Raw genomic sequence first — 25,821 nt, 5'->3', positions numbered from 1 at the left:
AACTCACAGCTCTACTGCCCACACTGGAATATTTTTAATCACTAGCAGGATAAATCCTGGGCACAACATAGGAAAAGAGAAAGCAGAAGATTCAAATCTGAAATGAAAAAAAATTATCATCCAGTCTATTTTCCTCATTAGTATTTCAGTATCTAATGCACTTACATTCAGGCTGAAGACAAGCAATTCTCATTGCCTGCCCTCCAAAATAATCTGATCTGTACATTTCTTTTTCTTAGAATTCCCTTTTAAATATAAATTCTTAGTGATATACTTCCCCTAGTACATAGTAATACAGTAAGTAATGTGCTTCTATATAATCTCTCTTTGATCTACAAGTTTTACATTAAATCTTTAAATCAGAGTAGTATTTTAGGGAAAAAAAAAAAACCAGCTTTGAAAGATACATCATTTTTCCAGAGAATTCCAACAAACTTTGGACCTCATGTTTAACAAGACCACTCTTCGGCTGTATTAAGATGAAATCCAAACCTAGAATTTCACATTCCATCAAGAAGATGGAAATGAAGAAGGACCACGAGAAGCAACCCTCTGCATGCATGAAAGGCACCCTACCACCACTACCAATCTCCTTTAGTCACATTAACTGCCAAGCAGCTGCATCCCCACCAAAAAATCTCAGCCAGACTAATCTCAGTTTACTAGAATTTTTCAGAGGACAAGATCTTTGGTAGCAGTCTGTCATAGCTCATACAAATATTTTAATTTTCCAAAAGAAAAGGGAAATTAAACCATTTCTCTGGTAATTAATACACAGTTCAATATAAAATATTAATGTACCTTCAAAAGCTGATTATTCTGAATTTTTTTTTTGTAAGTGCTTTGAAATTTGAAGTTCATTTTGCACTAAATGTGCTTATTTCAGTTTCAGCAAGAAGACTGGTTATAAGCCAGCAACTGAAAAGTTAAATTAAACTAAACCAAAAAGTTGTATTAATTTTTTTAAGTCCTCTATTTTAAGTGTATCTCCCACTCTCTTTAACTTAATCCTCAAAAATATAATTAGACATTTTAGAACAAAGACCTTATGCTGAAACACAAGTTCTTCATCTTCCAAGGTTGTTCCTTGGTGTCACATTTTTGTAAATACTGTTAATGTCACACACTGTCAGTGCATGGCAAAGGCTTCTATTACAGCCTGGAACACCTCCCCAGTGAATGCAAGCCCAGTGAGCCCCCGAGAACTGCCCAGCAGCCACAGTTTAATAAAGCAAGAGTCATGCCCTGATGACCAAGACTTCACTTAAGAAACAGTAAAACACATGAGCAAAAGTTTCTCTGAGTTTTGAGTTAAGGGGGGAAAAAACCAAAACCTTTCTTTTGAAAAGCTAGCAAGTCTGAAGCACAAATGAAAACTAGAAACCTGGCAACAGAGTAAGTTTTTATAGCAAAAGTACAGAATTAAAGCAAGAGCATTCAAATTTGCCTACATCTAAAAGAGCCTCCTCAGAACCATGAAAACTCTATCAAGTGATAATTTGTTGAGTGTGCTTTAGCACTGCAATTTGTATTTAATTACAGTTCCACAGTTATTCCTTATTTAAGCTATAATGCTCTCCAGGCAGAATGCCTCTCACAAGCTTTATTGCATGCCAAGGGAAGAAAATCTTGCTTCTTCAATCACCAGAAGGGCAGCAAAATTTCCCATGTAGTCACTACTACGTTACAGAAATGGTATTTTAAAATATTACTTTCATATACTTGGACTGAAATTCATACATCACCTGAAATCAATGAAGATTTAATCAAAAGTTCAATATGCATCTAGAGACTAAGCCTGCAATAATAATTTAATATCATTGAAAATGTAATCAATTTCATAGGAGATAAACAAGGGGGCAAAGGGTAATACTGTCATAAAAACAGAGCAACTGCCATATTCAATCCTATGGGATTCTTTAGATCCTGCTATACTAGACTCTTATGCTTTATTTAATCAAGAACTTCAAACAACAGTCATAACTGTATGTTTCAGAAGCAAATCAAGGCCCATCAGTCTGCACATGTATAACAAAAACTTTCCCCACTTCCCTGATCTGTGTCTTAGGCATTTGTTAAGCCTTGAAGCACAAGATTCAGTGTCTCTTCCAAAGAAAACTCTCAGCATTTTTGCATAATTGGCATTAATGTTAATATTTCCTATTCCAAGGATGTCTCTTGTTTGTTAGTGAGGAGAACATGATCCACACAGCAGCACATATGAGGTACGGAAGATACACAGTGTTCACACAAACGCATTCAAGTGGTGAGCTGCCCAAAAATTAAAACAACTATTAACAATGAGGAAAAGTTCCAAGCTCAGAAAAATCTCAAATTACATTTTCCAGTTCTGCAAGACTGCAATTTCTTCCAAATAACAAAAAAAAAAAAAAAAAGGTAATGAATTTGCCCTGAACTGAATTTAACACAAAACCAACACTCTGAACTTAGGATGTGAAACACATCTTCAGTAATACAGAGAAAGCCATACAGATAAAACCAAGAAAAAATAGGGAACGGATAAGGTCTCCTAACAACACAGGAGAAATATTCCCTGCTCCTTCATCATGTTTCCCTTACAAGACCACATCAGTCCTTCCTGCTCTAAACCAAACCCCATTTCAAAGCAAACTTTTCTATCATTAGGCTGTCATCAGTCAAGCTGTGCTTTGCTACAGAGAGTACTGTGTTTAAAAAAAAATTGAAGCCAAAATACCAGGTTCTGTGAATTTTCCTTAGATAGGAGATCAAACTCATGATGTCTTAACAAAGCCACATCACCAAATAAAATAAAACCTAAAACCAAGTCAAAGAAACAACTAGTTCATGAGACAATATAAGTTACTAAAAGCACACTAGGTGCAGATCTACGTCTGGAAATAGTTGCCAGCTACAGGATTTCCATTTTGTACTGAAATTCAAAACAGAACTTCTGTGATCTGTGTGCCAGGTTGTATAGGAAAACCAGAAAGCTCTGGTTGTCTCTGATATGCATCTGCCATAACTAAAAATTTGTGCTGCTAAAATATCACAGATGCCACAACAAAGTTGGTTTTCATGTATAGGCAGTAAGGGTCTAGTCATGTCAATACCTCTACCCACCTGCATCTGGGAGACCTTTTAGCATTCCTAGAGGAGATGCCATCATGCCTAACATTCAGGCTATATGGATGGCCTTGGACAAGACTATTCACTATATTCACTGTATGGGTGAGGAGCTGTAAAATGAGGTCAAAATTCAAGGTAAATGGAAAAGATTTACTATTCTTTCATATTTAAAGTTTTTTTTTTTAATGAAATCTTTGTAAGATTTGCCTTTTAAACCTCAGAAATCTCACTGCTCTACAACACTGCTGACCCGCTGTGGACCGCTGGGTATTTATGTAAGAAATCCTTTCTTTTGTCATGTTTTGGATATTGGCTTTCCTCATATGTGTGCAAACACATGTTCTTCTGAATTAGCTTAGAAAAAAAAGGCAGACCAGCTTGCAAGACTGAAGGAATCTAAGTGGTGCTGACTTTTTCACATTTCAAATGCAAATTATTTATTCAACTACACAATGCCAAATAATTAAAAAAAAAAAAACTCTGTAAAACACATTTCCACAGCTAACCCTTTTTTAAGTACCGAATGGAGCAACTATATTAAAAAGCTACTTTAAAATATTATTTTCTTAGTACTTAAGGTCATGAGGTCATTTGCATAATAAACATAAAACCAGTATTAAATAGCAATAGCTTCTTCTAAAATGGCTTTTGACACTTCTTCCTCTGATTCAAGGAACATGATAAAAATACATGCACATCATTCTAAATCATCTATAAAGTCCTAAACACTTTTTCCATCCAGATAGTCTCCATAATAAATATAAAGACAACATATAATAAGCAATAATAATACATGCAGAAACTGTGCTTATATTTTCTAAGCTTTTACATAAAGATTTGACCTAAAACACCAATTAAGATACTAGATATTCAGATGCTTACTATAAACAACAAAACCAGTGTCATGTCCAGAATTTTGGAAAGAAAACAGGAATTATCATTATGTAGGAGAGACAACCTGGCTGCAGTACCCCAACACACACTTTCAAAAAAGACTGGAGAGGAGGAGACTGGGACACTCCAAGTTATCACAATATTATAGAGTCATTGCTTTATAAGCAAATAAACTGCATTTACAAAGACAGAATAGAAACTACACAAACTTTGTCAGAAGTTATTAAATGACAACACAACACTGTAAGTTAGTTAAGCTTCATGACATCATGAATCTTCAGTATTTTTTCCCTGCTGCTTTTCCTCTCCCCAGAACCAAACTGGTTGTGTGGATATGAATGAATAGTTCACATTTTCATACGTATTACCTGAGGACCAAATATTCAAGAGAGCCTGCAATTTTCTGGGACAACTTCAGGAAATGTGTTTTTCATCCATGCATATTCAAACCACTGCTTTCTTTATAAACATTAATAGAAGTGTTGATGCATCTAAGACCTTTACACAAGAAGATACAAGCTGGCAGCAGTAGCAAAAACACAAGAGGTATGGCTTATATTAGAAATATAGATGTGAATTCAATTTTTCAAAATGATTCTTCGTTAAGAGCCAATTTTGGTTTTGCAATCCAGCAAGGAACATCATGCCTCATACCAAATTCAGGGGATAAGCTCTGCAATACAGCTGAACAACATTTGTCTTCTCTAATCATGATGCCTTGCACTTTTAAGATATACACTAATTAAAGTAGAAAAGGTCACACAACTGAAAATGTTCATGATTTGGGAAAGACTTCATAACAAAATCTTTCCTGTCTATCACTAATCTTCTATACACAGTAACTGTCACTTTGATAACGTGTCTCTGTCAGCCTGCTTGTGATTATACACAAGAAGCTTCAGCCTTTATCTGCTGGAAGAGTTCATGAGCTTTTTCTTGCAAACCTCGGTGAGACAAAGCCACAAAAGAGAGGAAGAGGAAGCAAAACCCAGCACTCCTAAGGATTACTCTGTCATCTGTTCAGGAAATAATTTCTTTGTATTTTAAGAACTTCAGATCTAACTGAAGGATTTCAGTATTGAAATTCCAGAATAAAAATATGTCTATATTTACACAGACAGGAAAAAGATGAGACAGAAAATACCACCTTGGTTCTAATCTCAATCTTTGAAGACCACCTGCAGTGTGATCTGCAGTTCTTATGTCTCTCTTTCCTCATGGGTTATCTGATAATCTTGTTATTCTTCCGATGTTTGAAACCCTAAGACCCTCTAAAGAGGGTCCATTCCTTCCTCATCCCATATAGCACCTGGAAAAAAAAGGGACCAGGAAGCATTAATTATGTCTTAGACTCTGACAACAGCCAGTGAAATGCCCTTAAAATGCTTCCACATTTACAGATAATCGGTGAGAAACTGATATGTCTTTAGTTTAGTTAGGAATTTGAAAGGATATTGGGGTTGAGCCCTGTGTTCTGAAGTCCTTCCCCAATCTGAATAATCTTCCAGGCATAACCTAGAAAGCTGCTTCCTCTCTGAATCTCTTCTTCTCCAACTTTTCTTATTATGTAGAAAACTTTTTTCCCCAACAGCCTGCTTTTTCTCAGGTATTTAATGGGTCATTTGAAAGAAATAAAAAGATGAAGAGAAAAAAATTCCTACCCTTCACATCACAGTGACTGCACAGGATCAGGAGGAAAGCCTGCATTGCAGCACAATTCTATCAAACCTTTGGGCCTTTCAAAGGCTGCAGTAATGCCTTCCTATTGCTGAAGGAGGTGGGAAAAAAAAATAATCACACAATCTAACCAGCCTGAGAACAGTGGGCTTAAGAATAAGTGTTCATTCAGCACAGATGCTGACAGAGCAGGTGAAAATAAAATGCTTTCAGAACCTTTCACAATCTATTTCTAGATCAAGTTCCCAGCTTCATATGGTTTCCTGCCACTTTGAACTACACCTTAATGTAGCTACCTCTTCAAACAGTATTCAGTATAGCAGACACAAAGAAAAACTACAGAAAGTACCAAAAAACCCCCACAACTACATATGAACCCAAGTACATGTGTTGTTGCCATTCAGCCCAGACCCAGGAAGTTTTTCCCAGGGAAACAAACCTTAACTTAAATAACTCTTACCTGCTGCACAACATAAAAAGGAAACCAACAATCTAATACCTTGTGTAAGGAAACCATATCCTTAAGCGGAGGAGCTAACATATATATATCAAAATATACTAGAAATCTCCAATAAACTCACTTCCAAGACAGCCATGCCATAGCTCTCTTTCAACAAAACCCAACAATCAGACTACAGCTACATTTATTTCCCTTCTCATATGCAGGCTTTCAGGATATATTCCTCTTTTGTCCCAGTCCTCATCTTTTCCTTTTTCAATTAGGACACTACAGATTGCAAAGGCTAAGAGGAAGCATGCCTGAGCCAAAAGAATTTTCAGTCTAAAGAAAACTAGTACAAAATGAACTTCAGAACTGCAAGTTAAGAGGAAGTTGGTCAAATTCAATGTTCAGAAAATAGAGCATAAGCTTTTCTGTGGGAAAGCTTCTCCATAGTAACTAAAACTGCAATCTGAGCATTGACTCCCTGTCAAAAATACCCTTAACATAAAAACAAAGTACAAAAGCCTCTGAAAAGCGAGAGATTTCAATGACCCAAAAAAAGAGGACAAGAGGAGGATCCTCTAAGCATTTGCAATTTCTTTGCTGCTGATCTATTTTACTAGTAAGGAATGACAGAAAAAAATATAACAAAAGATTAAACAGGTATTTAACATGTTCCAGGTAACATTATTATGGCAATTAGTAAACTGGTGGTAGTGCTTCTCCAGCAAGAGGTAGGATCAGTGCAGCTGACTCTCAGCATTACAATTAGGGATCAGAGAACTGTTCTTCCCTTAAAACTGCTAAGCTTTTAAAATTGGTCTGTATTTTTTCATGCCAAGTCTCTGCCTTGTCTTAATTTTTGAAGTATTTTAATTTCAGTCAGAACAACTCAGTTGTTTCACAAAGCAAGAGAGAAAAATATCGTGGTTAGTCCTTGTAAAAAAGACAGACTTTATAAGAAAAGTTTCAAAGACTGGTGTTTCCAAGAAAGGGTCTGGGGTAGTTTTGGATAATGAAAATACATTCTGTGACCCTCAGGATGATTTCTAAATACATCTCACACATCTTTCCAGATTGCTCATTTTTTTTAAAATATAGCTGCGATCCTAAAAGGGACTGATCTGACTGACCATACCCTCTTTCCCACCCCACAAGGAAGAACTCCTGAAGAAACGTACACCACCATGGAGAGTAAAGCAGCCCAAGGAAGCAGTCATTGTCACAACTATGACTGCCTCCTGTAAGCATCAGGACAAGGTATCATCAGAACTTAAATTTTTGCAAATATACATAGTAAGGAATCTGCTTTTAAAGAGGGGAATGTTTCTAACACCGGAGACCAAAATTCTAGTGGAACTATATTTCAAAATTTAGGTGTGCGAACTGTTTCAGCCACTAAAGTATTGCACCCTGATAAAGTGTACCTCTATCCAGAGCGATCACATTGTGCTTTGAGGTTTTTTCTTAGTATTCCCAGCATAAAGGAAACACCATACACATGCCAGTCACCAGGCCACCACAGGAATGGAAGGCACAGCCACTACCATTAACCTGGCACATCCTACAGAACGCTCCCCTGTAACAAGGACAGTAGGGAGACTAAGCTTGCTGCACCTCCAACTTGCCTTTGCCTCCTTCTGTAGGGAGGCGATAAGCATGAAAAACCCTGTTACTGTCATTTTCCCTACCATAAAAACCATAGTAAAAAGCATAGTAAATGATAGGGACAAATGAACTGTGGCCAAGAACACTCCATTAAGTCGGCACTCTGAAAGTCTCACGGTTTCTTTTTGCTTAATATTTTGTACATTACAGCAAGTTTCCCTAATAACATACAGCTCAGATTCCTACATTTCCAAGGGCTTATTAAATTAGCATAGGTAAATATGAACATTTTCATATGGAATTAAAGACAAATATTCAGAATTGCAGGTGAAAATAAAATAACATCTCACCCTGTACTTAAAATACAAGGAATAATAAACTGGATTTATTAATATTACTGAAAAATAAATTCCTTGTTCATAAATTAGGTATCTCCTAATACCTATTTTTTACCAGGAATTCTTATCCAAAATGTTGGGGGATAATGTGGAGAGAAAATCTTTCCATTTATTATGAAATTGAAAACAAACAAACAAACAAATAAAAACACAACCAAAAAAACACAACCAAAAAAAAAACCCACACCACAGGAAACTGTATTTTTTTCCCAAGATCATTAAATATAATCTTGAAACAACTACCCAACCTTCAAAGAATTTCTCTACCCTAGCTGAAACCAGGACAGAAACTTTGCTATTTTTCCTTGCAACTGATTTCATTTGAGAACTTCCTAATTGAAAACATTAGCAGAGCCAAGAAGAAAATGTGATGCAGCATAAAATCATACAAAATCAATTAAATCTATATGATTGCCAGTACATCCATTTTTGAACAATAAATTGTTTAAAATTTCAAGAAACTGCAAAATAAAATCTTGATGAATTTTCCTTAAAAATCCATGGGTTTTTTTCCTGCTCTGTACAATTTGTAATAAATTATCCTCAGCTTCAGAATAGCTTATTCCTGTGAGACTGGTTTCAGTTTCAGGATTGCAACTGTGTGGTAACCGCTTCTCTTTCTGTTGTTTTCCATTTCCAAACGTAGGCTTTGATCCCCTTGGTCTTGCTGGTAGAGCAGTCGCCTCACATACACAGTCACTCTTTGAAGCCTTCCAACAGTGCCAAGAAAGAAGCAGGCTATGGCAGCAGGCTCAGTATTCTCTGGTTATGCAACAGATTAGATCATTATCAACAAAACTAGATGCCTCCAGCAGAGAAAAGAAATGGGGAATTTGACAGCAAGTTTTTCTTTACTTTTTGTATTAAGGGTGTCTGCTCGGTCAGTTTGAAAGGAGGAAAAAGTTACCTGCAATTAAGCACTGGTCATATCAGATAAGATTACACGTCAGTGAAAAGCTCCATAATAAATATTGCTGTCACATTTACCACTCAGTTCTGTTCCTTCCTTGGCACCAAAGTTTTCCCATTCGTTGTGTAATGCAAAAGAAATATTTGGCTCAAACTAATGCCAATAATTTAAGAAGCCTGATTTAGCCACATGGATTTCATTCCCCATAGATGAATGACCATGTGGCAGTAGGATGCAGGAGAAGAGTCTGAATTCTCACATACCTGCAGAGAGAATCTGTGCTTCTTATCTATGATATATTCATTTGCCTACAGCCTGTGTATGTGGATATCCTACATATCTGTCACATTTCTGTCTTCTCTAGTTGTTCCAACAACTTTTAAATCATCAATTAAAGATATTTCAGTTCAGACTTCCACTTCAGTTAAAGGATAAAGCACCTACTGATTGGGCATGCAGTGAAGATAGAGATTTTGAGTCTTCATATACAGCAGAAGAATACATACTTAGTAATTTCTTAAGGGAATGCCTTGTATAGCTTCATCTTACAGATAATTTGGTGAAGTGCTACACTGCATGAAACAAATCCCCTGAGTCAATGAATGTATAGAGAGAAGGAGAGATCAGAGAATATCGAACAGATTAAGCAATTTACTGTTTGTATGTAAGAATTCAGTCACTGAGGCTTACAAATGCATGCAAATAAAACCAAAAGACTTTGAGAATCCTAACTAAAAGCTTTATAGATTCTACAAAAGACATTAAGAGTATTTAGATACTGGTTATAGGAAAAAAGTAAGTACAAAACAGTTTAATATAGAAAAAACTATATGGTTACTCTTAATAAGAAAGAATATTCTTATAGTGTTTCAATGTGTTAATTCTAGGTCATTATACATTTTTTAACTTAGAAAACGCTACAGAAGTTGAGTTTTGTTTTTCCCACAAAACAAGCACTAAAAGTATTGCGCATGCGGTTATATTACAAGATGAATGTAACACTTAAAATTACATTACCCAATAAAAGAAGTACTATTAAGAATGGCAGAAGTTACATGACCAGTGTAATTTGTTTACAAATGCATATTATCATGAGATCATCAGTAGCTTAAAGAAAATCTAGATATTATAAGCTCTGTGTTTTGGGCTTTACTTGCAGGAGATACTTTCCAGACATGAGATTACTCTGTTTGTTTGGTTTTTTTTTTTAATCATTGCTTATACATCTGGAAAATATTAGGTCAAATAAATTATAAGCATAATAATGAGCTCTTAGTACTCACTTGTTACTGTCCTTGCTTAATATTATAACTGAAGGATCAGAAAGCCATGTCTCCCTTTATCTCTTAAGCAATCATATAATACTTTACTGTATGACATGACTCTAAATGTATGACATGTTTCTAAAAACAAAGACCTAAATAAAATCAGGTGTTTAACTGGACTGCCCTCATCTCTATTCCATGGTCACTAATAATTAAAAACTACATATGAAAAAAATAACTGGCATTCCCCCCAAATCATGCCAGAAGAAAAATCACTGATGAGTCAAGCTAATCTGTAAGTGGGACACAAAGTATGATTCATAAGTCATTGCTTTGGGTTTAATTCTTGAGATAGAAAAAGCTCCATCAATAACATCAGACAGAAACTCAAACTTCCATTACAAAAACGTAACATTAAATTCAGTGTGGCTTTTCATTCTGAATATTTCTGTTATGTGTGTTCACCACAAGGGTTTGAAGCCACAACCAGTAACCTTCAGCAGCTCCTGCAGGCAGTGAAATCTTGCAGAGGACACTGAGTGTGCTGGGCCACATTCCTGAGCTGTCTTCTACACAGCTGCAGGGCACAATCTCTGTGTCCACCACTGGGGCAAAGGGAATGGGACCTCTCTGACTGAAACCACAACAGAACACTAACAATGGTTCGACTCAGTCATTGCTAGCATCAAGTTTATCAAAGCAGATGAGATTCACTTAATTTGTCTTTTTTTTTTTTTTTTTTCAAATGTAATATTTAGGCAAACTGGACTACAACACTAAAAAAAGGAGATGAGTCCAATGAGATGATGGCAGAGGAATCAAGAGGAACTAGAACTACCACCACTGCTTTCAGACAACAGAGAAGATACTAAGCACTATGTCAAAATTACCTCTGGGCCACAGCTTTTGTAGCAAATTGGGTTTTCAAGGGCATTCCCCCTCCTCTGCACTGTATATTTATCTCATGTCTTTCTTTCAGCCCACACCCAAAAACAGAGGCTTTGTGCAGTAATTCCATATTAGGCACAAAGGACATTTATGAGAAGAATATTTTTAATATTTAAAGTAGAGTAGAATATATACAGAATTCTAGACCAATAAAGAAACAAAAAACAAAGACCAGGGAGCCATTTTTCTTTAAGGAGGTAATAATACAGTAAAAGGATCTATAAAAACCCTCTTTCAAAACCCTGTATGACCTTACTATTCACTCACATCCTTCAAGCTGACCACTGAAAAAAATATAAAGTAACATTCATTTTCCCACTTGTTTATGGCAGTCCAAATGACAGCTCTGACACTGGAAATAGACTGGCAAAATATTTTATTTATCTTTAACCACTGCTATGAAAAATGTGAGAACTAAAAAAAAAAATTTTAAAGCCATGCTGCTATTGGACATTTCACAATTTAATCATACATCATACTTTTACAGCAGAAAACATGCAACAAGACTAAACTTCTAATATGTAGCTGGATATAAATGCATGCTGCTTTCCCTGTACTGTCAGCTAGCAGGTCTTTAAAGGAAGATTATCAAAGGCAGTCCAATAACCATGATGTGAAGACAGAATAAGTGAGCACGACCTTGAGTTCTCCCTTTGTATTTCATTGCAATTTTTTAAGTATTTTTAAATCATCCAAACAGTAAGTACTAACATGGCCACTACTGAATACACATGCTTTTGAATAGGATGATGAAAATTACTTGAATTAATGTCTTTTGGCTTATGTGCTCATTTACATTCCCCTCAGGAATAATATATTAGCAATGTCACTTCTATGAACAAGTAGGTGACATATCAATAACTATCATCTATTAATAAATACTTTACTTATTCCATGAGGTTAATCTTCATATGCACCCATGAGGCAGGAAATTATAGTCAGTATTTCCCCTGGGGATGCTAAAGTCATGTTATAGACTGTCCTAGTCCATGCAGTGATTCAGGTGTCAAAGCCATAAGTAACAAACTGTCAGAGACTCAGCCTCCTAATCCTACATTCTAATCACTGAATTCTGTCCATCTGATGAAAGAAACTATAAGAATCATGCTGCTTTATCATAGCTGAAATTTAAAACTGATATTTATTAAAAACTGTTAGAAGCTTAAAGATAAACTTGCCATTAAAAGGGGAAACAATGAAACTGCCATGATTTATCAACTGGTCTCTCCTTTGTCTTCCAAGGACATACATGTGATAACTGCTACAGAGTTATGCTCCCTCAGATTAACACAGACCTTTATTTGGAATAAATGTATTTTATAAGGAACTTGAGAATGTTTTCTTTCTTTAAATTTATTGACTTCTCTTTACCTGGCTCCTAGTCCTCAAATACTCCCTGGAATGTGAACAGAACACTTATCATATGAGATACTGCTACTGTTGCCAAGAAAAGCAGGAGAAATATTGAGTTAAAAAAAAAAAAGAGAAATGTTTTGCTGCACAACACAAATTCACTGCTCATTTCCCTAGCTTGTTTCTAATAAAATTAATAAAGCAACAAGTAGGTAGGCACTCCTCTACTTCTACAAGAATTTAGTGATTGCCTTCAGAAAGGGAAAACCCTTGTACTCACGTCACAAGCTGCAAGAGCATTATAAAAGTAAGATTCTATCTATATGTTAAATTTTTATTTCCAGCATATCTGTCTTAGCTCAGTAAATGTTTTTAAACTCACCAGGACACCGACTTGGAGAACTCCCTTTAAAACTAGTAGGAATTGCATTAACAAATCCCTTAACAAGCTTTCAGATCTCTACCTATGAGTTGAAAGAAAAATTAGGTTGCAATTCTTTCAAGATTTCAAGGAATCCAGAATGTCACTTGTCCAAACTCCCCCCCACCAAGCCCATGATATCTGCCCTTAATGTGTGCAGCAATGCATTTCTGTTATCACCCAGAATCCAGGCGGTGAGAATGTGAGAAATAGTGAAGTTCTAAAGAATTTTTAAAAATTGGTTAGGAGGTCAGCATGGAGATTTGAATGGGTTCAGGGGTTTGTGAAGATTCCTTCCATCTCAATTGTCAACTGCCTGCTCGTGCTGAACATACTGATGAGGAAATCCTCAGAGCATGCAGCAGCAGCCCACTGCAGGGACCTACGTCATTGGAAATGTTCCAGAAAAAACTTTGGTGCCTGAAGAGTTCTTTCCTTTCCACAAGTTCCTTAAGATAGAAGGAAATTAATGTGGCAAGTTCTGGTAAGCACAGACAATGCCACTTTTCTGTATTACCTCACCCAAGAACACCCACTTGCTCATTTTTCAGCTGACTGAAGACCAGCTTCTTCTAGTACAGCTATTACCTCCTACAGGGAACACCCATTTCCACTGTTGCTCTAACAATTAGAGGACAACACTAATCACTGCAAGTACTGCAGGCCTATATACCCCATCACACACACACAAAACACTGCTCATTTCTACCATGAATTTCCAGCTTAATGGGGAGTAGACAAATCAATCTTCATAAAGTCTTGAACACAGCTCTCAAAGCATATTCTTCCATAAGAGCTGGGCCAATACAAATGTTATTAAAAGCAAAGGGAAGGGGCTGGATTACCAATGGAATTGTATGTTATGAAAACCATACAAGCAAATGTCAGTCTTGAAACAACATACCAATTTAACTGTCCTCCGTGTAGGCAAAAAAGCAACCAGTAACATATTCCTTGATGAAAAACACTCCTTCTAAACTGAAAGCAAGACTAATCTGAAAATACAGGATTAAGCAGTTCACCTTGTTTTGTGGAGAGTTTCACTGAGCACAAGAAGAATATTCCCTTGTGCTTTATGCAAGGGTGTTTACAGGACAAGACTGAACTGCTGAGCCATTATTTTACTTGTGGCTCAGTAATCACTCCAAAGCAAACATGAGAGAGAATACAGCAACATATATTTTCAAAATTAATCAAATGCATAATAAATTTTAAGCAATGAAATTTTGAATTTCGTTGAGGTTACTGAAGTTCAGCTCTAGCCCTTCAGTCGATCATCAAGATTATTTACTGCCTCGCTACTAGTCAGTACTGACAGACAAGTCACCCCAAAGTCACCATCACACAGCTCAAGAGCTAAATACTTCTTCCAAAAGTAAATATTTCCAGAAGGAAAACAAAATCCTGTATATTGCTGAGAGTACAAATAAGCAAACAATACAGGAAGCTTTTCTGTTCTAAATACAACATTTTTCCATAAAGGGATATGTTTGCTCATATGTGAGAAAGGAGAATGAAAGTAAAGGTCCATTACCTTTATTTCCATATGGCGGTAGCTAATCCAGTGTATACAGCAAAATGGGATCCAACAAATCTTATCTACTAAAGTGAATGTTCTGGAATCTCCCTCTCATTCCCCTATCTCAGGAGTCAAAATTATTTTTATCTTCTAAACAAAAAATTATTCTATGCTTATGAGTGTGCACAAAATTTAAGACTGTCTCCTCATCTTTTAAATTCTTGCTTAAAAACTACCTCTTAAAATTTTCCACAATATTTCTTACTACGTAGATAAACAATTTTTCGTGCGTCAATGTCAATAGGGCAGTATTTGATATGACTTCCTCCAAAAGCAAGCCAATCACAAAAAAATGTGCAATATTTAGAAGATGCATGTGTTCATGATGCTTTATCTTCTCTTCATTTATGAGAAATTCTGAAATCTGAGCCATCCACTATAAGAAACAACCTCTAAGAACAAGAATTTAATCTACCCAAAATCCTTCTCGAGGGTCTCCAGAGAACCAGGACGACCCAGCGTTTTATGGCACAGACTCCAAACCACTGAAGCAAGCACAAGCCAGATCGGAAGAGTTAAATAAAGCAGCTAAAATTCAGCAGCATTGCGAGCTATTCCAGACTACAGTTACTGTAACCTACACTGGGTGTCCTCTGCATAAGCACCAGTGTGACTTTGTGGACTGCTGAGACTCAGTCTGTTGCAACTGGCATAAGTTGCCACAGGCGAGTAATCACAAGAAACTGACCTTGGCAAAAGCACATTTTACACTTCACTGCTGTTCAACTGTGTTATACTAAAGAGAGAGCAAGTGAGCACAAGCAGAAGGGGGAGGGAGAGAGAACAAAGGGGGATAGACAGCATAAAAGTGAATGTAGCCATTTTCAGCTTTACCTGCTTTTAAGATTTTAAGAGAAGTACATCACACCTCCAGTGCACATCACAACCTACACATAGTTACATCAATTCTGCACGGTATCATTTTTAAGCCATCAGGGTCTGAGGAAATTTTTGGAGGGGGAGGAAAAATAAAGGAGACTAAGTACTAAATTAGAAATTAATATCTAAAAAAAAATTCTCCCAACAAGGAGGAGGGAATTATAGAAGACAATTACAACTCCACATTTTCTTACCACTGGATTAATGCATAAATGAGGATTTTTAAAATGTTCCTTCTTCCTGTTTGGCTACACCTGTTGAAAGTACATTTTTGAATCAGCTGCAGCTAATAAAGCTTAAATGTATTCCAGGAGGTGTGCAGCAAGATGTTTTAGTCCTAATTTTTAATATTTCAGCTCAACCTTAACTTCAACTCTCAACAGCCTGGCAGCAATTTGCAGGAATTAGTATGGTAAAATCCCCACTGCTGAACATACAGTTGTGTCTGGCTTTTCTCAACTATCTTTGGTCTCCGATGGTTTGAATCAGTTATTTTCTGCAAAATAATTTCCTTAGTTTTTGCATTACTTTTCTTTGGTATTGATTACTGCATCTCCAAAGAAACAGGACCTGGCAAAGCAAGATGGCACAGGATCCCATCATTAGTGCTAACCCACATCCTGCCCAAATTTTACAGCAATTTTAACACAAGGATCTAACCTTGAGGGTATGCTGGGTTTCCAGGACATTTGCTGGTTGAAGCAAAACATGCAGAAGCTTTGTACGAGTTCCAAAATACCAAATCACTCTCCACTTGGGAAGTGTACAAAGTATGCAAGTCTAGACAAAATAAAATGAGACCACATGCATTTTGTATTTGCTTCCTTACCACTCTTAGGTCAGTGGCCTAAGAACTCGATGCAGCTTCTCTTCCAGATCTTGAAGTCTGCTTTTCTCCTGTGCAGACAGTTTCTCTATTCCTCATCTGGTTCCATAAATAACTCAAAACCCTGCTACAAAAGCCAGCCCTTGTTCCTCTTAAACTTGCAAACCCCTTCACATCTGTGTCTTCACAAAGTCTCCAATCCTCTACTAAAACTCCCCATCCTCCGTCTCAGTCCTCTAAATGTCATTACTACCAGTAAGCAGAAGTGACTTTTTTTGGACACAGCCACGTTGTTACCTTGAACCATTCCCATCTGACAGAGTCTTGTTATGGTATAATGACCTCCCCTGTCACTGGCCAGGGAGATACAAGACTCAGCCCTGACAGCAGATGGCTGATTCACACACACTGACGCTCAGCGACTCAACAATGATACCATCACGCCTAGCCTATAAATTATGAAAACAGCAGTTCTATGATGCATGACCTAAAATTCCAAGGGACTGAAGTATTTCCAAGTCTGAACTTCAGTTCTGGGTCAAAAAGGTGTCAGCTGTGGATCAGCAGAATTTTAATCATCTCATCAGACTGTAGCTCTGTCTCTCACAAATACATGGTGTTTGTAAGGCCCACAGGCATGCTTCCTGACACTGAGGCAGGACTCTGTCACAGAGGGCTGGATCAGCCACAGAAATACTCATTGCTTCTGTGAAGTGTGTGAGAAATTCTTGCAGGGTCTAGACAGAGAATAAACTGACGTCTGTCACATTTTTCTGACTGCACTTGGGCATAAAATAGACTTAGTAAAATTTTCATTTACTAAGTCCTATAGTAATTAGTTATAGTAGATAGAAAAAGATAAGCTAAAAAGGGCACAGTAGTTCTGCAACAATGTCTGTGGTCCCTCAGGCAGAGCAAATCTTTGCTTATACTAGGCCAAAAGTTAGCAGATATTTATATTACACAAGAGCACCCTCAGCTGAATGTAAGGATTTGACACCTCTTACTTCTTCAATGCATATCCTAAACAACAGGTTATTGAATTAGTCTCTCTTTGCAGCTCCCTCTGGGTCTCCCAAACCTCACCATATTTTAAATGTATGTGTCAATTAGTACTGCTTGAGTCATTTGACTTTATAGTTCACTAGCTAGGATCTCATTTTCAAGTAATTTTACTCATTAGGCAGAACAGAAACATTAACTGAGTCTTCCCCATCCATACAAGTAATTACCAATAGGCTGGCTACAGTGGGCATCGCCCTCCTCTTTCCTCTTCCTTCGCCACCTCCTCCATATAAGAGAATTGCCTGAAACCGGTACATTTCCTCAAAATATACAAGGGCTTTTAACATTTTTTAACATCTAAAAATTACTAGGAAGGTTTAGCTACAGAAATATATGTACGGGTAGGTAACTATACAAAGTACCCAAAAGATGACGATTTTGTGGTGTACTATGGCTGAAGTATTACTAGAATGGGATTCATTTGACCAAACTATTCCACTACTGGAAAAAGATCAGTTTGTTTGAATTACATTTACCTTTCTCAAAGTGTTTAAGAAAGAAGTCTTGTCTAGTTTCAATTCATCCAATACAACATAATGATATCCTTGAAGTCCAGAGAACCAGGAGAGTCTTGCTTTTCCTTACAGTTGTGAATATTGAATGTAATCTAGAAGAAAAAGAAAGTGGGGGAAAAAATTTTTGGCAGACAATTCATTATCTTTTCAATGGGTTAGTATTTTCAAAATCCTTACAGAAAATGTCCCTGACTCCAGAAGTTCAATCAATCAATCAATCAAACAATCACTATTTGGTTTCCAGAAAGAATTCAAAGTAGATTTATTTTTCCATGTCAAATATTCTGTCTCTCTCTCTTTACTGTCTTAAACATGAAGATATTAGAGTGAAAGGCATGATTTATTTCCTCTCCTTATTAAAAAAAAACCAAAAAAACAAAAAAAAAAAACTTGCAATTCTTTGCATATTCTGCTATAAATTTAAAATTACTATCAGGGAATTTATAATTTTTTGTTAGAACCTATGGAAGAGAGAAAGGCTACAGTTTCTCTGATGTGAAGCACTAACACACTTCATAAAGCTAGTAGCAACTCTTGAAACAGAACTAAAACTATGAAAAACATAAAATATTCTTTTCTTCTACTAGACATTTCAATTAATCAACAGCTATTGGTGAGTAAGTTAAGTACTCAGGAGCTTTGTTGAATAAGAATGTTTTAGTCTCGAAGCAGCTGTGAGAAGTTCACCAAATTTTATTCTCTGCATTGTCCTGCTGCCTCTGGAGTTTCCACTATTCTAAGGAACATCACTTTTTCTGGACAGCACACTGAGCCCGTAATTTTGCAGATACTCATTGGGTATAGTATCAGCTCAGTCTTTCTAGTTCTTTCAGTGACAGCAAGCAAACTCACGAAAGCTTTGCCTCAGATTTCACAGGCATGTGTGTGCCTCTCTCTCAGTACCCAGGCCGACGTGCCAATATGTAGGATTAAACTTTTTCCAAGGTTGAATAAGCCACCATCTGTCTATCTTGTGTGGTGCTGTGCGCCATCCGGGAGACTTGTCCCTTAGAGCATGTTTCTACCATATGTCACTCCTGAGTGATCAGTTATGCCAAGACATTTGGGAAAAAATGACTAAGTCGAGCTGGAAAACCCTTTCTGAATTCCAGAGGAGGTTTGCCAAGCCTGTATTTGCAAATAACTTCACATCCACTGGTTTTTGCATATATTGTGCATAACAATAAATAATAACCTTTACTCAAACAGACATGAGGTACCTGCCCTCCACTGTCCAGAACTCAGGGACTTTTTAATAAGACAAGGGATTCAAGCATGACACATCTCCGGGAAAAATACAATAAACTTTTACAGTGATTTTCATGATCACTAACTTAATAAAGGAAAAAAAAAAAAAGCAGATGATAAGAATATATTCAAAGAAAGACTCAGTTTGTTGTTTCAAAGCCACAACAAACCAGTAATTTCTTTCAGAATACTCAACTAAAAATACCTAAGGTAACTGAATACGAGATTTTTCCTAATTGTAACCATCCAACAATGACCATCTAAAGTGCTCACCTGCACACAAAAGTGATCACTGAAACTAAAAGTTAAAGTGATCACTGAAACTAAAAGTTAAACTGCTGATACAGTCCATGCAATTAGAATTTGTCTAATAAAGAATATGACTCTATCCTATTTTAGATTTAAAGAACCATTTTATGTTCCAATTCCTCAATTACTAAGTTAAAACTCAAGCCAAAATCATTCTTACGGCCAGCTCAAGGCTGCTCATTTACATAACTGACTTTCAAGGACACTTCATTACACAGCAATTAATACCAGCAAAAAATCCACTGGATCTGCTACCTAATGTTAAGGAAGACAGTCTTGAAAAAATTAAAAGAAGAAAGAAATTAGTAAGTCATGATTACAGCCTCCCTGAGTAAGATTAACATTGAAAGGAAATCTATTCCTAAGGGCAACAGGAGAAATATTAAATATGAGAAGCAAAATTATTGGAATTATTATATTTAGTGACAAAAGTGAGATGAGGAGCAGTACTAATGTCCAAGAGAGAACATCGACCTTTCTGTTTTGCCTTCAGAATTTGGACAATCATTGAAAAAGAGGGAAGACGTGAAACAAGGACTCACTACAGCCCACTGAGTTTTGTAGAGCATAACACACCAAAAAGCAGAAAAAGTTCATGCTAAACAAAGAAAACCACTACTGAAAAAAGGTTATTATTAAAGGAAAATGAGGTAAATTTTCACCTCAGAATGGATTATAATTTTTTTTTTTAATGTATCTAATTTAAACTGTCTCCTTATGCACAAACAGTGAAACTTGCAAAGGTGAGGATGTTGGTAACAAATTAGACTGCCAAGGAAAGAAAGTCTCCTACTGCAACATGGACTTGCTGAATGGAAAGAAGAGAGGAAAATAAATATAGACCAGCTAGACAAATCTGGACTACTTGTCTCTGTAACACACCTAATGATATTGAAGCCAGCATATTTTTTGAAAGGCTCAGCTCATTCCTGGCCCACTCCGACAGCCTGAGGCATTCACACTGTTGAGCCAAGAGAGACTGGAGAGGCTGGTTTTGCAGCACCACAACTTTCTGCTAACACTTTTTATTCCAACAAGAAACCTTTAGGGTAACATGCACCTGCCCTGATGTCCTCCTTGCTTCCTGCATCCACCTACAGGTCCAAATAACCTTCCCTTCAGGATGAAACATGATTTGCACGTAAGACTGACCAACTCAGAGGGTTGCAAATGGGGACAAGAGGGGAGGAGGGAAATTCATCAAAGCTGCCAATTAAGAAAATTCTTATTCTGGAAAAAATTTGCTCTATGAAGCCGGTCAACAGCTTCCTCACAGAAGGAGCAGCCATGCAGCTTCTGCACTGTCATCTCTTGCCAGAACTACAGCAGAAACAAGAGTTTCTCTTGAGCTTCTCAACAAGCATTGTGGAGATGCACATATATTAATAAGGAAAAACTATGGAGTGACATAAAGGGAGAAAACATTGAAATATGGACAAATATTAAATTTTTTTCTTTCCGTTTATTTTCAGCTTGGGGAGGATCCATCACCCATTTGTCCTACGCCAGTGCAGACATCCAAACAGGAATCTTATCATTCTTTGGAAATATGATGGTTTTAAATTTGGTTTAATGACTAGGAGTTCCTTGGAAATTCTTGGCACACACAGGCTGTTTTCTTTTGTGTTCCACTTCAAATATGTACTAAACCTCAACACTCTCTGTTCTCACAAACTTTTTAGGAAACTCTGAAGTCTCCTGGAATTCAAAAGCTCAGGACTCCAATAATCACATGCAAACCCATTCCTCTAGAAATAAATTCGCTCTGTGGCACAATTAAATGTTTCTGTTATATAAATGCAAAAGTTAACTGAAACATCTGCAGATAAATACAAGACTGCGACATCTCAAAGGCAGCAACAGTGAAATTTATTTCCACAGGAAACCTCATTTAGCGGGTATGACTACAGAGACAGTGTTTAAAGACAACCCTTCAAGCACAAGGACAAACCCAAACAGCAGTTATGTCCTCTGAGCCACCCATCTGCAGGGTATTTCATATATTCCCACAATCATTCATCACAATTCGCTCTCCGGTGGAGACTCTGGCCCCTACTTGGCAAGACTATTTTATTTCAGTGACCATGATGTAAGGGAGAAAATGCAGGTTGATGGGAAGCTATATGAAATGTCTCTAAAAACTGCCAAGCAGCCAGTCCTCTGACATAAAGTCCATTCTGCAAGGGCTATGGTACTGCAACATAAAAAGAGTTTGTTTTTCAAAAATGTTAATGCAATATTAAAACAATACACATTCTCTTTTCTTATGAATAATCAGTACTCATAAAGTAACTCAAAGACAATCTCTTGTGTGCCATGTGAAAGTAGCTTGGAGTTAACTTTGCTAGGGGTGCAAAAAGAGGGATTGTTGAGGCAGAGATAAGGCTTGCTTTTTCCAATCACAGAGATAAAGCAGTTTTCCTCACGCAGCTTTCCTCTTCCTCACTTCCCCCCTCCTCCACACAAAACCCAAGAAAAGCTGCCATTGCTTTAGGTCAAAGGAAAAACAGGCCCAGCTGCCATAAGCCAAACAACGTACAGGTTTGCTATCTCCCCTGCTGTTTTGGCTCGAGCTCTTCAGACTGGAAAATTCAGAAGTATGATCTCCCAAGCTTTATAAATGCCAGAACCATCTAAGAGGAAAATAGGACAAGGCCACCCCCAGGCAAGTTTGTACCAAAATCTCCTGGCTGCAAGGCAAAAATACAGTAAACATTGCATAGGGACAGACTGCTCCTCAGAAAATATTCCACAAGAACAATATAGCTTCCAAAGAAAGGCTGCTCTAAGGGGACTTCTGGAGGGAAAAAAATGCAATGTTTTAAAATCCTTGTGAGGAGTTAGCAAACTAATGGCACACTCAACGACAAATTGTTTGACAGGCAATATGCTTTTGACATTAACCCAAAGAAGAAATGTAAAAGCGACATTGAATGTTCTCTATGAAGTGGTAAAAAAGCGGGTATCCTAGAATAGTTCTGCAGTTCACTAAGGAAATTTTGCTTTTGTCTGAACAATTGATTACATGGAAGAAAACATGCAATAAAAGCAATTAATCAGCAATATCACCACCCTGTCTTTTCAGGAAGGACAATTTTAGTTAAATTTTTGCAGTCCTTGAGAGATGAACTTTGCAACTGATTACAGTATGTTTTAACGTGCTCTATACTGACTCAACCTTGAAAAAACAAGCCAAAAACAGAAGTTGAAACATCCTTTTTCCTGTGTAGCTCCAATTTGCAGTGGCAAGAAGCTAAACAACATGCTCTCCACCAGATGGCTGAAATAAAAAGAACACTCCTTCTGATTAATTAGGAAACAAATGAATCTGCTGTTAGCACAACAAGTTACCATCAGGAAACCTGGGTTCCCATTAAACTTTGATATTTGTGCTTCTCCGCAACTGTGTTCAAGAGCATCCTCAGATTTGTCTCTCATTTGAGAAGCAAAGTGTTACACACCAGTCCATCACACACAAGCATCACACCAGCCACTCCATAACCAAAAGGGGTACTGGCCCTTTTCACAGACAAGTAACACCATAGTTTTCCTAAAAGAGAAGACATCCATCACAGTAGAAACAAATTAAGGTCTCCTAGTGCTGTGAGGAGAACTGCTGGGTAAAACCACACATCCCCTGTCAGGGTCCAGTGAGCAGTGGAGGCTCATGCATGCACACCCAAGCTCTCCAGCTGGTCCTGGAAACGGAAACCCCCAGAGCAGATATAGTACAAGGAGCAAGGATGTGACAGCCCAAGCAGCAGAGGCCAGCCCATGGTTCCCTGCCAAGGGAGGCTGCCAAGGATGACTGTGAGCATCCCAAGGGAAGGTTCAGGATCCAGAGCAGGCACTGGGATGGAGAGGGATGATGGCATAACGCAGGTGGAACTTGCACAAAAGATGTGCAAGTGCGTGCACGTAGAACATGAATATAATGTTTGCTGCTAGTGAGGCGAGTGACTTTGGGAAGAAGGAAACTGAGCTTACCTGACCCAGGAAGGTGCAGATAAAAGCTCTTGGCATTGTCATTATTCCTCTGGTTTCTTTGCATGAACAACTGCTTTTTTACACCAGATGTTAAAGAAGGACATTTCAGAAGCTGGCTATGGGAAAGAAACCACCATGTTTTCAGGTATAAAGGACAATTTCGCCTTCTTTACTGATAACATGTGCGCCTAAAGAGGCACAATGCCTTAGTGAGAATCCAGGACTGCCAACTAACACACACCTCTATAATGCAGAGTATTTCTCCTATGTGCACAACTGAAGTTCTCAAACACATTAAGTGTGTTATTTTCTAAGGCCAAAGGGAATGGTGGAGACATTTATTACAAACTAAATCTAAGTCTCCTTCTTAAAATCCAAGTAAAGGTACTATATCCTATGAAGCAACTGAGAAAGCTCAGAGAGACTAGTGTAAGAAAACCCAAAAATACTTAACCACACATTAAAAAAGGGTTTCAATAATTTTATATATATAGGAAGGCCATTGAATTACACTAAATTACTGTATCTCATTTTTCCTTATAGGCTGGTGATAGTTAGGTACTCTGGGAAATACAAGGATACACAAAAATGCATAAGAGCATAGAAGACAGTAATATTTCGAATTGCACCTATCCATTACATCCGACACACAATTACAGGGGGAAAAATTACTATTTTTTGAACCTTTACAGTCAGAAAATGGACCCATGTAAAACTTCAATAAATACAATATTCTTTGGCACAGTGTTTTTAGAAGACCCATTTCTCTTCTGTTTGCTTAAGATTTACTTGAAGCCTCCTCTAAGCCTTGTGTTGGCAGAGACAGTGAACAATTAAACCTGTGTACCCTCTCCTCACCATTCACAACATTGAAGTTCTCAAGAATATCTTCTAATGTCTCTTCTCAGGATAAAGAACCCCTGTTTCCTGTGGACATAAGCCTTTCCAAATCTCTTAAAAATGCTGCTTTTTCCAAAAATTTCTTATCCTGTTATATTGTTTCTGAGCTGAGGGACATGAACTGCACATGATAAAAGATGCTGGTAAGCCATGAAAATACAAAGCGGCAAAAAGGATGCCATTTCTTTAATTCTCTATTCCTTTATTAATATTTCCTAGTATTTGATTTGCTTTTCTGATCAGTATAGTGAGCTCCAGTTTTACACTGCTGTTTATCATAACCTGGTAACTGACTCACACATGGTAACAGCTCAAAACTCATGGTAACAGCTCATTATTTTTTCCCTATTTAGACTACTTAATCCACAGTGAATTTTACCTGCCTTTCCACTACTCAGCCACCCAGCCATGTCAGCCAGTCCTCCAGTTCTCCTCTTCAATCTGACTACTATGAGCAAGTTACTATCATCAGCACACTTGCTCACTTCATCAACAAGCTCCTTTCCAGTGTACAATTTATGGGCTGAATGCACCAACCAGTCCAGCTGCTCTGGTGACTGAGAACCACTTATTCCTACCTTATTCCTCCCATCTTCTACTGACTCTTCCCACAGAGCTTGTATTCATCTTGGTAACACATCTGTAAATACTGCATTATGAAGTAAATAGTATCCTTGTTATTGACAAATTCTACATCTTTGCAGACAAGATGTAGGGGAACAAAGTAATGTAATTTTCTGCCTTTTGATTAAAAAAAAAATCCATATGCATTTGCATATTTTGAACCCAAATATCCAGGGAATTTAAAGTAAAACATTTTTCCATTATATATGGTCATAAGTAAGAAGTGGCACAAGCAAAACAACAGCAATTTCTCCTCTTGTAACTTCCACGAAGACAAGACTTTATTCAATGTTCTATCAATTTTTAACCTGAGGATCAAAAAGAAAGCAAATATTTGTTTAAAAATTAAATATTTTCCTTCTGTCTGCCAGATGTGTGGGACTGCCAGCAACTATATAGCAACAGAAAATTTTCTGAGTCTGTAAGTTACAGCTTCTCTCAAGTTTTCTCCTTGATCTTAAGCAAATTGCTACTATTCCTTACTAGATTAATTGATTAATATTCATCCCCCTAGTGGCCCATTCTTGCTGGCCATTAAGTTAATGGTGCGGTGAATAATGTCTTTCCAGCCTCCTAACCTGCCTGTTTCCTACTAGCCTACCACAAAGGGCACCTGAATTCTGAAAAGATATGACTATGATTTGTAGGAGTTAGCCATGAGAAACTGATTCTACTTGCTCCCATGTGTTCCTGCATTAACAGTAGCCACAGCCCAACCCTTAAATTATTGTCTGAAACCTGCAATGACTCCTCTCATCAAAATTCTCTCCTAACATTTATCCTAGCACTATTTGTGGCACCCTCAGCCTCTCTGATATCACCAATTCCAGACTCTTCGTACCTGGCTCATTAGCATGAAGAGTAG

General features: G+C 37.3%; 1 protein-coding gene across 3 annotated transcripts in view; it reads right to left on the bottom strand.

Moving 5' to 3' along the window:
* Positions 1 to 25,821, bottom strand: part of LDLRAD4 (low density lipoprotein receptor class A domain containing 4) — a 277,773-nt gene that overhangs the window by 216,497 nt on the left and 35,455 nt on the right. For 2 of the 3 annotated variants that reach the window (XM_068192995.1, XM_068192966.1), the window contains exon 2: positions 17,850 to 17,980. The exons of the other annotated variant lie outside the window; for it this stretch is intronic. The gene's annotated coding sequence lies outside the window, so the exon portion shown is untranslated. The remainder of the gene's footprint in view (positions 1 to 17,849; positions 17,981 to 25,821) is intronic. 3 annotated transcript variants of the gene reach the window in all.

This window comes from Anomalospiza imberbis, chromosome 1, assembly GCF_031753505.1.
Source record: "Anomalospiza imberbis isolate Cuckoo-Finch-1a 21T00152 chromosome 1, ASM3175350v1, whole genome shotgun sequence".
NCBI classification, from domain to species: Eukaryota; Metazoa; Chordata; class Aves; order Passeriformes; family Viduidae; genus Anomalospiza; species Anomalospiza imberbis.
This window is presented reverse-complemented; position numbering and strand designations above follow the sequence as displayed.